The following is a 14650-nucleotide window of genomic DNA, read 5'->3' on the forward strand; positions in this document are numbered from 1 at the left end:
TGAAATCCGACAGGTGCATGCAGATGGTAGAGATAGGTGGTCACTCCCGCGCGCTCACGCACGCGCGCAGCATGCAGCTGCAGCGCCGCGTGCGTGCGTGGCCGTGGAGCCGTGCGTGCATGCGGCAGTTCTGGCTGTGTAATCAGGTAAAGGTGGTGATGCGCTCCTGCAGGTGCGTCGCTGCAGATCAAACTTTGTAGTAAGAACGGGGGGGCTCGCGCGCCCGTCACGTTCCACGCTGCAGACTTCACGTGTCTGCACAAACTTTGGCCCCCGCGTCCCCACCGTGAGTGGGTGAAGCAGTGCACGCGCTGCGGAGAGATCAGAGCAAAGTTGAGGAGCAGCTTGGATGGAGGACTGGGGGGTTTGTGTGACTCCCTGCCCTGAATCTGTATGGGGGGTGTGAGGATGACAGCAGTGCGTGTGCGCGCGCGCGTGTGTGAGTGGGGGGGGTCATGAGGACCTCCTGAGGAAACTGGTCCTCATCCTGAACCCTGGAGGCCTCCATCTTTCCGCCTCCAAGTGGAGCAGATGATGGTTCGACGCCCTCCTGTGCAAATGCAGCCATACAAGTTGGTTGCATAATTTTGGTGAGATGCCACTGAGTTTGCGTGAGAGCGAGCCCACTCTGGGAGTCAATGCCAGGAAACTGCAGGCAGCACCTTCAAAACCTGCCAGCGACGGCTTCTCGCTGAAGCAAACCAGCGTTTAGCCTCATCCCGGTTGGGCAGTTCGGTCCTTAAACAACATTTGATGGATTTGTCCATTTTTGAGTCATTCATGGTGAAAAAACATCTTGTTCTTCTGTGTAGCAGTCACGTGGCTGCATGTTCTTACATTCAGCTCTCCACAAAGAAGTTCATATTTTTCATAAAACTAAAAATGTATTTTTTTAATTGTTAACACAATAATTCAGGCCGCTTTTCTCCTTCAGAATCTACTGGAATTGGCGTGTTAACTAGAGCCGCCACGATTAGTCGACTGATCGACTATTAAGATAGTCGACGACTAATTTAATAGTGGATTAGTCGGTACTTTAGATTGTATGGAGTCAGAGTGTAGTAAAGCTGAAAGTTGAAATGGTATTATGACAGCTTTTTGGCTAATTCAAGCTTTTCTTTGTTTTTTAGGCTGTTTAGGAGTTTAGCTAATATTTCAGTTACATGCTATCTTGGCTAATTCAAGCTTTTCTTTGTTTTTTAGGCTGTTTAGGAGTTTAGCTAATATTTCAGTTACATGCTATCTTGGCTAATTTAAGAATTTTCAGGAAGAAAAGAATTTTTTTTCTTCTTTTGCTAATTTTAAGTTTACCTTAAATTTTAGCTACATGCTAGCTATCTTGGCTAATTTAGGGTTTTTTTAGTTGTTGAGGCTAATTTGGAGTTTAGCTTATATTTCAGCTTTATTCTAGTTATTTTGGATAATTTAGGATTTTTTTCAGTTTTTTTTCTATTTTGGAGTTTAGCTAATATTTCAGCTGCTTTGCTAGCTGTCTAACTTGGGTTTTTTCAGGTTTTTCAGGTTTTTAGTCTAATTTCCTATTTAAGTAATATTTTTGCTGACTATCATGTTTAGCGTTTTTAGCTTCAGTCTTTTCAGCTATCAATTTAAGCATTTTCAGCTATCAGGACAAGCATCTTCAGCAAAAAAATCAAATTCAGCTCATAGCATTCACACTTTTATCACAGTAGTTTTTATTTAGTTTATATTGGTTAAGATGTGTGTTTTACATCTAGTTTGCACATGACTAGTCAACTTGTTGGAAAAAATAATCGTTGATTAGTGGAATACTAAAATAATGGTTTTTGGCAGCACTAGTGTTAACAATTAAAAATTAAAATCTGTTTAAGATTCTGTGTTTAAGCGTCACCGACAACGCCTGAGGCGTTAAAGGATTAACTGTATAGAAAATGTTCAAAAACAACATAAAAATAAATGACAGCAGTTGTGGCACCTCTGGGATTCCATATGTTTCACACCAAGCTGGGAAAAAGCGATGAGAAGACAGCGGTTTGTGCAGCTAATTCTGGATCTACTTGAAAAAAAATAGAACATTACACTTTTTCTTGGAGAAATGGCAGAAAACAAAACATATTTCACAGTTTTGCCTCTTTTCTGAGCTGGATTTCAGAGGGATGCTTAGCAAAAAATGTCAATCTTCTTTTAAAATGTGCATTATTGATCGATCAGACGTGCAGATCTTTTCTTGAATGCATACGTTTTCCCAGGGGCGGAGCTAGAGCATTTTATATGGTGGAGGCAGGAGGGGGCAGAAGACTTTGGAATGAAACACCAGAGAGGAAGGCCGATACAAATGAAAGAATGAAAAATACGTATTTCTAAAGCTGCGTTCACATTGGAGGCCATTATTGCAGCACATGGATTTAGATCTTAATGTTAAGTCCATGTACAGCTGCGATCTGAGGCTCCTGTGAGGCGACTTGATTTGGCTGGGAAACCTTAATCGGAACATAAAACTCAATCACACTTTCAGGGATTTTAGCAATCTTGGTATCAAAACATTCAGCTTGTTCAGGACATTACTGCTTTTATTTTTGTTTTTTTTTTTAGGCTGATTTCGAATTTAGCTTCTATTTTAGCCACAGGTTAAAGTTTTTGACTAATTTAGTTTACTGAGAAATTTGTGGCTGTTTTGGAGTTTAGCTAGTTTTTATTTTTATTTTTATTTTTTTTGCTCTTTTGACTAATTTGGCATCTAATAAGGTTTTTTTCACGCCAATTTGGAGTTTAGAAAATAAATTAGCAACATGCTAACGCTTTTGGCTAAATTTGTCATCTACTAAGGTTTTTGATGCTAATTTGGAATTTAGCTAATATTTTAACAACATGCTAACATTTTTGGCTAAATTTGTCATGTACTGAGGTTTTTATTGGCTAACTTAGAGTTTAGTTTCTTTTATTAGCAACAGACTAACATTTTTGAACAATTTAGTTCATTGAGGAATTTTAGGCTTTTTTGGAGTTTAGCTAGTTTTAAAGCAACAAGCTAGCTTTTATTTTTGGCTAATTTGGAATCTGCTGAGTTTTTTGGGCTAATTTGGAGTTTAGCTCATATTTAATCAACACACTAAATACTTTTGAAAAATTGGCACGTATTAGGGATTTTTAAGCAATTTTACTACAACTTTTTCAGGAATTTAGATAAACTTCAACGCTCTTTCATAGTTCTTTGATGAAACTTCCAGTGTTTTATCAAATGAAACATTTTAGCTTTTGCCTTTTCAGCAAATCTCTTCAGCAAATAAAGTAAATTGCGTCACTATTTTCATTAACAAGCTTCAGCATCTTTAGTGACTATCTAAAAGTATTCACACTAGTATTATCACAGGTAATGCAACTTTTTTGGTTATTTTTATTGTTGCTTTAATTTCATTTAAAATAAAAAATACGTTATTTTTATAATCTTTAAGGAAGATTTTTTAAAAAATTAGGGGGAAAAGTACGAGGAGGGTAGCTGCCCCCCTTCCCCACCTGTAGCTCCGCCCCTGAATTTACCTTTAAACCTCCATTAATGTTCCTTTTTTAAGTAATTTTAAGGGATAAACTGCTTTTTTATCAGTTTTTTGAATCAACTTCCATCTTTGGTTGAAATCGCATAAGTAAAATGATTTTTTGGACGTAAATTGAATTCGATTTTTATTTAAGCTGAACTGAATCGTTTTATTTAATGTGGGTTTTCTCTGAATCTTCTGCAGCCGATAATTCACCGCATTTCCCCTAAATATGATTCTTGTTTGGAGATGCTAGCACAAAAATCTGCCCAGAAGTCCTGCTCGTGCTTCAGCTCAACAGGTAACGTGTGCAGCTCCTCCATATACATCCCCGGCTCCATGGCAGCTCGCGGCGATTATGTAACACCGTGATATTTATTGCTGCGCGGTGACTCAACATTCAGAGATGAAAGATGTGGTAAGAGGGCATGTATTAGTGTGAAATTGATTTATGATGGGATATAGATCCACATTGGGGGGAGGGGGGTGCAGATGAGCCCACTCTGATGCTGATACTGGAGCATTTGCAGTCATGCCAAGTAGCGGCTCACATGAACAGGCAATCAGTGGGAGGCAGCAGCAGCAGCAGCAGAGACGGGCCTTCCTATCTTAGCACAATCTTTTCCGTCTCCCTCATTCGCTCTTAAACTCACCCCCCCACTTCATGCTGAACCGCCCACACATGACTTCCCCCCCTCTCATGCCCCTCTTTACCCTCTCTGCGATGGACACCAGCGATTTTCATTTTTTCCTTACAGTAGTTTGAAACGGCGGCCGCTGCTGAGCGTGACCGTCCTTAAAGAGACAGCGCGCCGCCAGTGCACTGCAGCACTCCCCCTCCATCCCTCTCCTCCCCCGGCGACATAAGGGACCGTCTTACACCCCTCCACTGCTCAGGCTGAGCCAAGAACCGTCATCTGTTGGACCATCACTGCGGTGCATGCGCGAGATCCATCTCGTCACAGGACAGAGCTCATTCATTCTCCAGCGGAGATGGTTTGCAGACACTTTTTTGGGGGTTTTGTTGCATCCAAGCCCCCCCACCCACCCTGCTTACTGATTTCATTTATCTGATGGAGAAATGTTGGGTTTCTTCGATTCATTAATAAAAATCAGAGTTAATGAAACGTGTAGCCGGAGGGCAGCGGAGGAACACCGAGTCTTCATCTCAACCTGCAGCTATCATGCAGGAAAAAGAACCGGAAGTATTTCAGACAGCAAAACCCAGACTCTCTTTATATACTAAATACAGACGCCGAGGAGATTAGGGTTCAGAAAATCAATTAATCAACACCCTTTGATTGATTTTTACCCAGAAAATCAAATTCAATTCATCAAGTGAATGAATTTATTTTCCTTTAAAATCATTCCTGGTGTTGTATCACTCAAAACTGATTCAGTGATGTGAGAAAATCTCAGATGGAAGTTCAAATCAATTTTTAAATGAGCATTTTGTTTTTAAAACCAAATGAAATGAAATCTAAATGCTAATTAGAACATCTGTAAATCAAATATCAGAGTATTTCTGCACAGTCCAGTGAGAGTTAAAGCGGCACACGTGTCTGAGAGTCTGGACACGATGTTCTGACAGGCTGGAGTTTGTTCTGTCACACAGTCGAGTAACGACTTAAAGGACACACAGGAAGGTTGTCTTTGCTACGTTAACGCCTCCATATTGATTTTTTAATAATGTCTGCTTGTAATATAGTTAATTTTTAAAAAACACTTGCTGGTGTGTGATCAGAAACAGAAAGAAAAATGGCGTTTCCGTATGTCCTGACACAAAAACACAACATACTCCCAAACATCTACATGAAGAGTTTTTTTACAAGTTTACTGCTCCCCGTAGGAGAATATAAAACAAGAAGTTGGCGGTGATAACTTCACCGACCGACTGAGAAGTCCAGAGATTTCACTGAGGAAAGGTTCAGGGGAACATTTTAAATTTACCAGATACTATATTAGGGGCCTGATAAATGTTTAAACCACTTCAGCCTCTCCTGGACCCAAAGATGGAAGAAAATAACAGAAAGGTAGAAATGTGATTCATGAAACTGAAAACATTTTCACCTAAAAATAAAAAAAGGGGACTCAAAACTCTACTGGATGCAAAACGCATCAAATAAATGTTGACATTCAACAAGCACGAAGTCACAAATACGACTAGAACAGTTGTATTACCCGTGATAATGCTGGTGTGAATGCTTTTTGCTGAAAGTCGTCGCTGAAGATGCAGGTTTTTACTTTCACAGCTCTATTCTGATGTATGATATGGCTACACACAAACCACAATTATTAATTTCTCTTTCATGATCATGTTTACAACAGTTGAATTTTATGGAGAGAAAATAGACTCAATCTGATCTGTGCGTGTGTAATTCTTGATTTGTAACAAATATAATATGTTTTGTGCTTAAGTAAAAAAAATTACAAAAATAAAAAAATACAATTTACACATGGACAAATTGAAATTACAACAATTACACACTCAAATCTTTAAAAATTACACACAAATCACCTCTTACGCACACACGAAACCTCAATTCCACACGAATCTGTCGTGAGACTTATTTCACGTCTCACAGATTCGTCCGTAAGTGATGCGTTTAAAAACTGCTCGTTCATCAGAGTTTTCTTATCAGCCGTTTTAAACTTAGATTGTGAATAATATCTGGTAAAACTTCACTTTCTTAAAAAGATGTTCCCGATAACTAATATAAAAAGGTCTCATTTTTAAAACTTTTAAAAATAAAAATATCTCCCAGAACTGATCTCTTTCTCTCTGTAGCTCCTCCCCCGACAGCTCCTCCCACACGGGGCTCTGTCCGAGCGCCGGTCACCTGTCACCGGGACAGCAGGCGGCGCCGGACCCTTCTAAACTCCTGCAGATGGAAGGAGCGGTGGGTTGATCAAGCCTCTCCGCCCTGTGGATGTTTAGAAGGGCCTCGCGCTGCAAACGCCGCGGGGAGACCAGACCAGAGCGCAAATCCTAAATTAGTCACACACAAATCCTTATTTACGCACAAATCAATAATTACGAACCCCCAAATTAGAGTGAGTCTATTTTCTCTCCATACTCTCCCGTGTTTTGGAAATCCAGTCCTTGACCGATCAAAGTTCAGCGGTTTGGCGTTCAGTCCAGACTTTAACAGACTTTAACAGGTGTTCTTCTGAACTTTCAGAGTGCATTAGGTGCACCAGGTTTGTACGTAGAGCCGAGAATGGACCTAAAAACATCGCGTGAAAGCGATGGTTTTGAACGCAGACGTCTGAAACCTTCTTCCAGGTGTTTCCATAGATGAGAGTTGCCACATCCAGCGTGAATATAGCTTCTGGTTGGAGATTTGGGGGACAGTGAGCTGTAAGGGATGATGGGAAATAAGCAGAGGCTTACTCTTTGCCATCAGACCCGCCCACAATTCAGAGGCAAATATCTGCTGCCGCTCTGCAGAAACTATGTCCCAGAAAATGACAAAGGGCTTTAATTTAGGCTAAACATGGCACAATCATAATTAAAAGAGCATTGGAAAGATTTTGAAATGATTGGACTCTACGATGAGTCAAACGTGTAAAACTTTTGTCAGATATTCATCAAAGTCCGAAAAAGTCCTGAGACGGTTTCGGAGCAGCAGCGTTACACAAACTGCTTTGTCCACACAAGAGACTTAAAAGCTTCTGCACAAATGTGTGTCTTTGTGTAGAATCGATGTTGTTTCTTTGTCAGCTGATCCGGTTCTGTGTTTCCAAACACTAAATGATCTTTTTAAAAGAATGCTCAGACCCTCATCCCCTAAGAGTCTGAAGTGCTTTGTGGTCCTGGCAGCATCCGCGGCTGCAAACGGCGTTGTGGGTTTGTGAATTCATCTGCTCTTTGGATGGGTGGGCAGTTCAATCCTGCTGCAAAGCCTGGGTGGAATGACTCAACGGGTTTGTGCCGAGCACACACAAGGCCTCGGCTTTTGATTGATCTCGTCAGGATTCAGCTAAAAGGTCAGGACGCGCTCCGGAGCCAATCAGAGGCGCGGCGGTCCGGAATAACCATCTCCCCCTGGATAGGGTCGGCTCATAAGACTCGGAGGCATGATGTCATGCAGTCCCATGCATGGAAGGTCACAGTGCAAATGTGAGAGCTGTGAGTCAGCCTGTGGCTGGATGGAAACTTTTTCATCTTTAACGTTGTTTACCTGCACTAAGCTGCTGCAGCTACGTTATGTAAGAGCGGAAGTGCTTTTATTTTGTAAATTTAACTACACAAACTCTATAATTAGTCTTGTTCTGGCAACTTTTTAATTTAAAGCATTTCACACATTTTATTTGTGAATTCAAATTTAACTACAACTCTAACCTTTTATATGAATTATTTTATCTCTAAATTAGGTCAAATACAGATATAGTTTCTGTTCTGTCTTTTTGTCCTAATAATTCCTAGACTTTAATGACGAGGAGGTCCAATGGAGCCAGTGGAGCTGTTCAGTTGAGATGTTTTTGTTATTTTGTCTTCATGTGACAATTTTTTTGTCTTTAGGTGAAAGAGATGCTGCATCTTTATGCTTTTATTTTGAAAAACCTCTGCCTAATTAACTGGTTAAATGATAAATGTGGGTAAAATATTTTAGTTTAACAATGATTGACTGGAATTTTGGACCGCTGAAAACAAAACACAGTTTTCTGTTGTGTTAATTAAAGTGAAAAATCTTTAATTTCCTTTAAATTCTGAATTTGAATTTCACCAAAATGATCAAAAGTACTTATTCACAAATGTAACTGGAAATAAAGCAAACAAACATTTTGAATTAAAGTTCTCATTAATATCTATTTTCATTGCTGATACTTTGTTCTTTGGTTCTATTTAAAGTTAATTGCATAAAAAGGTTTCAAATGTAGTCGTCTGTAATTAAAACGAACAAAAATATCTATTTTCCATTTTTTAACAGTTATTATGAACAAAGTGATGTGAAAGGTGAACTAAATTACTTCTAGTGCTTTTTTTTTTTCAGTTATGAAATATTCTGCGAGAACCGATGAAACATTGTGGGAAAAAGGTTGATGCTGAATGTGGAACCGATCTCAGCTGAATCACAGTCATGGTTCTGGTGCCTCTAAACCAGAGTTCTGCCACCTTTGACGGGAAAAGAGACATTTGGACCTGTTTGGTACTGATCAAAACCTGAACTGAAAATCCTTTTTTTTACCCTTTTAGAAAAATGTGATACTACTTTTCATCATCACATTGTCGTTTTTATATACTAATTATAATTTATATTTATTTTTGGGTGCAAATAAATGCATAAATATTAAGATAAATTGGAATTTTCTCAAAGTGTTAAGTCATTTTTTACTTTTGACAGAAGCTCGTAATACTTTCTTTCAAAATAAAAGACTTCCTGTCCCAAAGAGGAACATTAAAGTTAATTAAATGTGTTCCTAAACAACACAAGACAAAAAATTTAATCGTTTTTCTCATTGTGAAACAAAAAAAAAATCTCAACAAAACTCTGATTTTATCTATTATTATGTAAAAAAAGCAGTCACCCTCCCCTCCGATAAAAGACTTTCTGAGATAAAACATCGTTTTTTTATCTACAAATCTGAAGGAGTCATTTGTTTTCATTCACTTTGAAATGTAATAATAAAATAATAATAAATTTGCCAAGTTTAAACATAAAATAAAAAAATAAAAAAACATTACTTGGAAAAAGTTTGGGAGAGGTGGTTTTTGAGGAGTTTTAAAATTAACATATTTGGCAAAACTGAAATGCAGACACTTTTTTTCAAATTAAATCAGTCACATGACCAACAAGTGGATGCTCCCGCAGCGTCACACAGCTCATCAGAAGTTGTAAAACCACCAACCCCCATTTCCCAAAATCTCTTCATCCGTAGCCACTCCCACATAGCTCGCCGCTCCACGGCCTGAATAAGACGCCGACGTCTCCTTTGATGGGTGATGATTAGAGCTGAAATCTGAATATAAATCAGAGAGTTGTTCACATTCGTCGCTGTTTTGAATGACTTCTCGCGTGAGTTGGTTATTAGCATAATTATGATTTAACAGAAACAATTTCACTGCAAAATTGTGTTTTTTTTCGACATTTTTAGAAATTTAATAAAGTTTTGTACACATGTGTAATAGAAAGGCAGCTACAGATATCTCTCAGTTCACTTTGTGCAATTCAGTCTGTCATGTCAGAAATGTGGGCGGAGCAAGTTCTGTTCTGGTCGTCATCCTCTGGGTTTATCAGTCGAATTAATACAGAGAACTCAAACAAACAGACAATTTATCAAGAATATAAAATAAAGAGTGTCTTAACATTAACCATACATAATAGACTGTAAAATCCTCTGACAGCCAGTTTCTGTCTCTGGGCTGGAGTTTCATTGATGGTTGAGCTCTGAGTTTGGCAGCAGCAGCACCTCTCAGCAGGCCGACCCGGGCTCCATCATCTCCTGGACCGGCTGCACGTTTGCGTGGGTGAGCTCTTGCTTCCTCCCACACCAAAAAGAGTGGAGGCTCTACATCGCTCATAGTTATGAATGCGAGCGTGAGTGGAAGCCTGACTAACTCAGCTCAATCTGCGAGGAACTGGCCGCCTGCCCGCTGTCCTGCCATCTGCCCGGTGCATGCTGGGATATGTTGTAGCCCAGGTGTGACGACAGGAAAATGTAAAGAATTTGATTTCTGGTTTTTTTTCTTCCGTTTTTGGTCTTTTCATGTTTAAAACTTGATATCCAGTTTTATTGTGAAAGGATGACATCCTGTTCTGCTTTTCACCTGTTTTTCACCCACACACGTCTGTTCTATTTTTAATATTTAAAGAAAAGCAGCTCATTTGTTATAAACCTTTTCATAATAACGTTTTTACCTGACTCAGATGAATAAATCCTTTTCGTGGTGATGTCAGACAAAATGGCGACAGGACCGTAAATGTGAATCAAAACTTCCAGTTTACGGATCTAGACAGGCAAAGCTGAAAACTGAACCCTGTTGAGCACAACTTTAATAATTAAAGTTAACCTCACCAGTTGTGACAGAAATATTTTAAAGTATTTATTTCATAAATGTCCTTCCTCACTGTGTTGGTTTTCCTCTCTTGGATCGTCCACAGATCAAAATACAAATTCATGTTAGCCACATTTAATACTTTCAGCAAAGACGCACATCGCTGCACGTCTGCACGGATTTTAATCACTTCCCAGGATAAACTGGATAATTTATTGGATAATTGTAAAAACATAAATAGTTTGGTTCAGTGAAAATAAATGCAGCTATCAAGCCACGTAGTTTCAGCTTTCAAAATAAGAGCGGCCAACTAAAAAAATCATCTCTGGGAGAACGTATTTTATAACAGTATGTGCACATAGTCACTTTCATATTTTTGGCTACAGTTTTGATTAATTTGATCATTTTTTACCTTTATTTTCCCGGAGATCAGACACAGTTATGAACAAAAGCAAAGAGGAGTGACGTTAGAACCACGGCTGAGCGGACAGCAGCTCACTGACCGCAGTAGAAAACATTACAAAAAGTTTGACTTTAATGTCAGACACGCTGGAATTGTCTGACTTTTGCTCTGTTTACAAGGATTTTGTGAGAATGGAAGTTTAGGAAACTTTTACCTGGTAGAAAAAATCTTCTGCAGCTCCACGTCTCATAGCCAAAGCTAATGCTAGCATTAGCATTAGCAGAGATTAAAAGAATAAAATCATAATTACCTTCATAATCAAACAAGCAGCATTCGCTGAAGTATTTGTAACCTTCGTCGTTTATTATCCAGAGGAACTTGGGGAAGCAGCTGCAGCTGAGCTGCTGTTCTGACTGCAGACAGGATTACTGACATTTATACTTTGATTTGTGAACGATCTAAGAGGGGAAAACGAATACAACCAGGCAGGACATTTATAAAATAAATATTGTACAAATTTCAGTTGCAATTAGTGTAAAACTTTTGTCAGATCTTCATCAAAGTCCGAAAAAGTCCTGAGACGGTTTTGGAGCAGCAGCGTTACACAAACTGCTTTGTCTACGACTCAAAGGCTGAATTTGGCAAACTTAGGAAGATGCTAGTGCTGATAGCAGAATATGCTAAAAATAATAACTGAAAACACTGACGCTAATAGGTGAAAAAGCTGAAGTTGAAAGTCAGCTAAAATATTTGTTAAATGCCAAATTAACCCCCAAAATGAAAAAAAAAATCCTAAGTTAGCCAAAATACCTACCATATAACTGAAATATTAGCTAAACTCCAAAATAGCCATAAAAAAAGAAAAAGCTTAAATTAGCCAAAAAAGCTAGCATGTTACTGAAATATAGGCTAAACTCCAAAAGAGCCATAAAAAACTGAAAAATTAATAGTTAGTCAAAATAGCTAGCATGCAGCTGAAATATTAGCTAAACTCAAAACAGCCTAAAAAACAAACAAAACAAAGCCTAAATTAGCCAAAAAGCTAGCATGTTATTGACATATTAGCTAAACTCCAAAATAGCATAAAAACCAAAAAAATCCTAAGTTAGCCAAAAAAGCTAGCATGAAGGTGAAATATTAGCTAAACTCCAAAATATCCTAAAAACCAAAAAATCGTAAGTTAGCCAAAAAAGCTAGCGTGTAAGTGAAATATTAGCTAAACTCCAAAATAGTCCAAAAAGCTAGCAGAATGACATTATAACTCTCAACTTTCCTACACTCTAACTTCATATAATATAAAGTAACGACTAATCGACTATTAAATTTGTCGTCAACTATTTTAATAGTCGATTAGTCGTTGATTAGTCGACTAATCGTGGCAGCCCTATAAACGGGAAAGTAAAGAAAAGACGATTTAACTCAGAAACAAACAGATAAAAGCTTCATTTCTAGCTCTCCTTTTTTCTCTCCTTTCATCACATTTTCAGGAAAGTAATTTTAGTTTGAAAATACAGCACTGAACTCTGAGACTAAAAAATAAAATTTGTTACTGAAATAACAAAACAAACTGTATGAATTCTGTCTTTTTTAGTTCAGTCAGACTAAAAAAAAGGTGTCGGTACGGTGTAATCTCTGGCCTTCAGTGTTTAAAGCTGATCAGAACTGAGAGGATGATGTTCACATCCGCGATGAAGAGGCTCCGGCTGTAATCAAGGCTGTGACCATAACGTCGGGGAGATAAACAGTAACGCCCTCTGGAGGATACTGTCTGTGTCTTCATTATCACTGACAGCTTTATGGACGCCAGATGAGTTGCAGCAGCACAGATTCCCCTTTATGGAGATCTCCGGGGCTGTGATGAGGAATTACAGGGTGAGGACCTGGGATGGAGGAAAACACAGCTGCCGTGTTAACCGTCTGCTGGCGCAAAATGAAGTTTGATCGGCGTTTCTTTTTGAGGGTCTAATTATCAGACAGGACTCTAAGTGCTCTTCATGTCTGGTTTTAAAGACTTTTGTGAATCACAGGAGCGGCCCTGTCTATTTCCTGGATAGTCTGTGTGTTTTTGGTCTCTATGGTGTCATTGTGTGGTCATTGTTCTCACCTCAGAGGACTTCACAAAGGTTAGCAGGCTCGGTGGAGAGCTGATGGTAAATGTAGTCTCCGTTTCTCGCAGTTCCACTCATGATTGGAGCATTTTTCTTCTGCGCCTGACTGCAGCTACGCTAATGCGTCCAGGAGATTCTGCTATGAGAATGTCATTTCTCTAAAATGATTTAAACCTGTATTTTATTAGGGGTGTAACAATATGCCATAACAATGATTTGATTCAGTGGCTGATCCAATTTATAGTCAAAATTGGTTCATTTTGAACGATCCAGAACATCTTTAACCAAAACTTCCCCGATATGACTCAGAGATAAATATCTGATCCTGAACACTGCAGCTGAAGTTTCCCAGATTCCTTGTATTTAGATAATCAATTGTAAATTAAATATGTGTATAAACAACAAAAATGTCAAATCCAGTCATATTTTAGTTACATGAAGTTCAGTCCACTGTTGGTCTTCCAAATGGTATTTCCCAATACAGATAATAATTGATTTATTTCATTTTTAAATGAATGAAATGAAAATTTAATGGAAAAAAAGCTATACATTTAAGAGGAAGAAAATCAAAAATTAAGAGAAAAAAAGTAATACATTTACAAGAAAAAGAATTGTAAATTTACTGAAAAAAGTAGTACATTTACAAGGTAAAAGCCAAAAAGTTTATAAAATAAAAGTTGTAAATTTACAAGGAAGAAGTCAAAATTTTATGAGAAAAAAAGTAATAACTTTAGAACGAAACAATTTTTAGATTTATGGGAAAAAGACAAATTTACAGAATAAAAGTCGTGAAAAAGACATAGGTATACACAAAAGCAAGTAGTATATTACGAAAAAGAAATTGTAAATTTACAGGAAAAAAGTAATACATTTACAAAGTAAGAGCCATAAATTTACAAAATAAAAATTGTAAATTTACAAGGAAGAAGTAAAAAATTTATGAGAAAAAAAGTCATAACTTTACAAGAAAATAAATTTTTAAATTTATGGGAAAAAAGTTTTACATTTTCGAGGAAAAAGACAAATTTACAGAATAAAAGTCGTGAAAAAGACATAGGTATACACAAAAGCAAGTAGTATATTACAAAAAAGAAATTGTAAATTTACAGGAAAAAAGTAATACATTTACAAAGTAAGAGCCATAAATTTACAAAATAAAAATTGTAAATTTACAAGGAAGAAGTAAAAAAATTATGAAAAAAAAATAAATAACTTTACAAGAAAATAAATGTTTAAATTTATGGGAAAAAAGTTTTACATTTTAGAGGAAAAAGACAAATTGACAGAATAAAAGTCATGAATTTACAAAAATAAATTGTGAATATACAGGAAAAAAGTCATACATTTACGAGAAAAATTTGTAAATTTACAAAAAAAGTTGTAAATTTACGAATAAAAAGTCATATATTTACGAGAATAGAACTAAAGTTGTATGTTTTTTTGTATTTGCTCATAGCTAAAAGACATGGAGCATCTTGTGAAGCTTTGTTTCCAGATCGGTGTCGAAAACAAAGAAATTCTGAATCTTTTCACGACTCAGAATACAAACTTTATTAGTGTAGCGTCGTCTGGTGTCAGTAACGTGGAGTTTCGTGTGTAAGAAAGAGTTCAGGACCACCACTTTGTT

General features: G+C 37.6%; 1 protein-coding gene across 12 annotated transcripts in view; it reads left to right on the forward strand.

Annotated features, from left to right (window-relative positions):
• syngap1b (synaptic Ras GTPase activating protein 1b) overlaps positions 1-14650 on the forward strand; it is a 207159-nt gene that overhangs the window by 804 nt on the left and 191705 nt on the right. The gene's annotated exons all lie outside the window — the stretch shown is intronic.

The sequence above is a fragment of the Oryzias melastigma genome, linkage group LG16, assembly GCF_002922805.2.
Source record: "Oryzias melastigma strain HK-1 linkage group LG16, ASM292280v2, whole genome shotgun sequence".
Classification (NCBI taxonomy): Eukaryota; Metazoa; Chordata; class Actinopteri; order Beloniformes; family Adrianichthyidae; genus Oryzias; species Oryzias melastigma.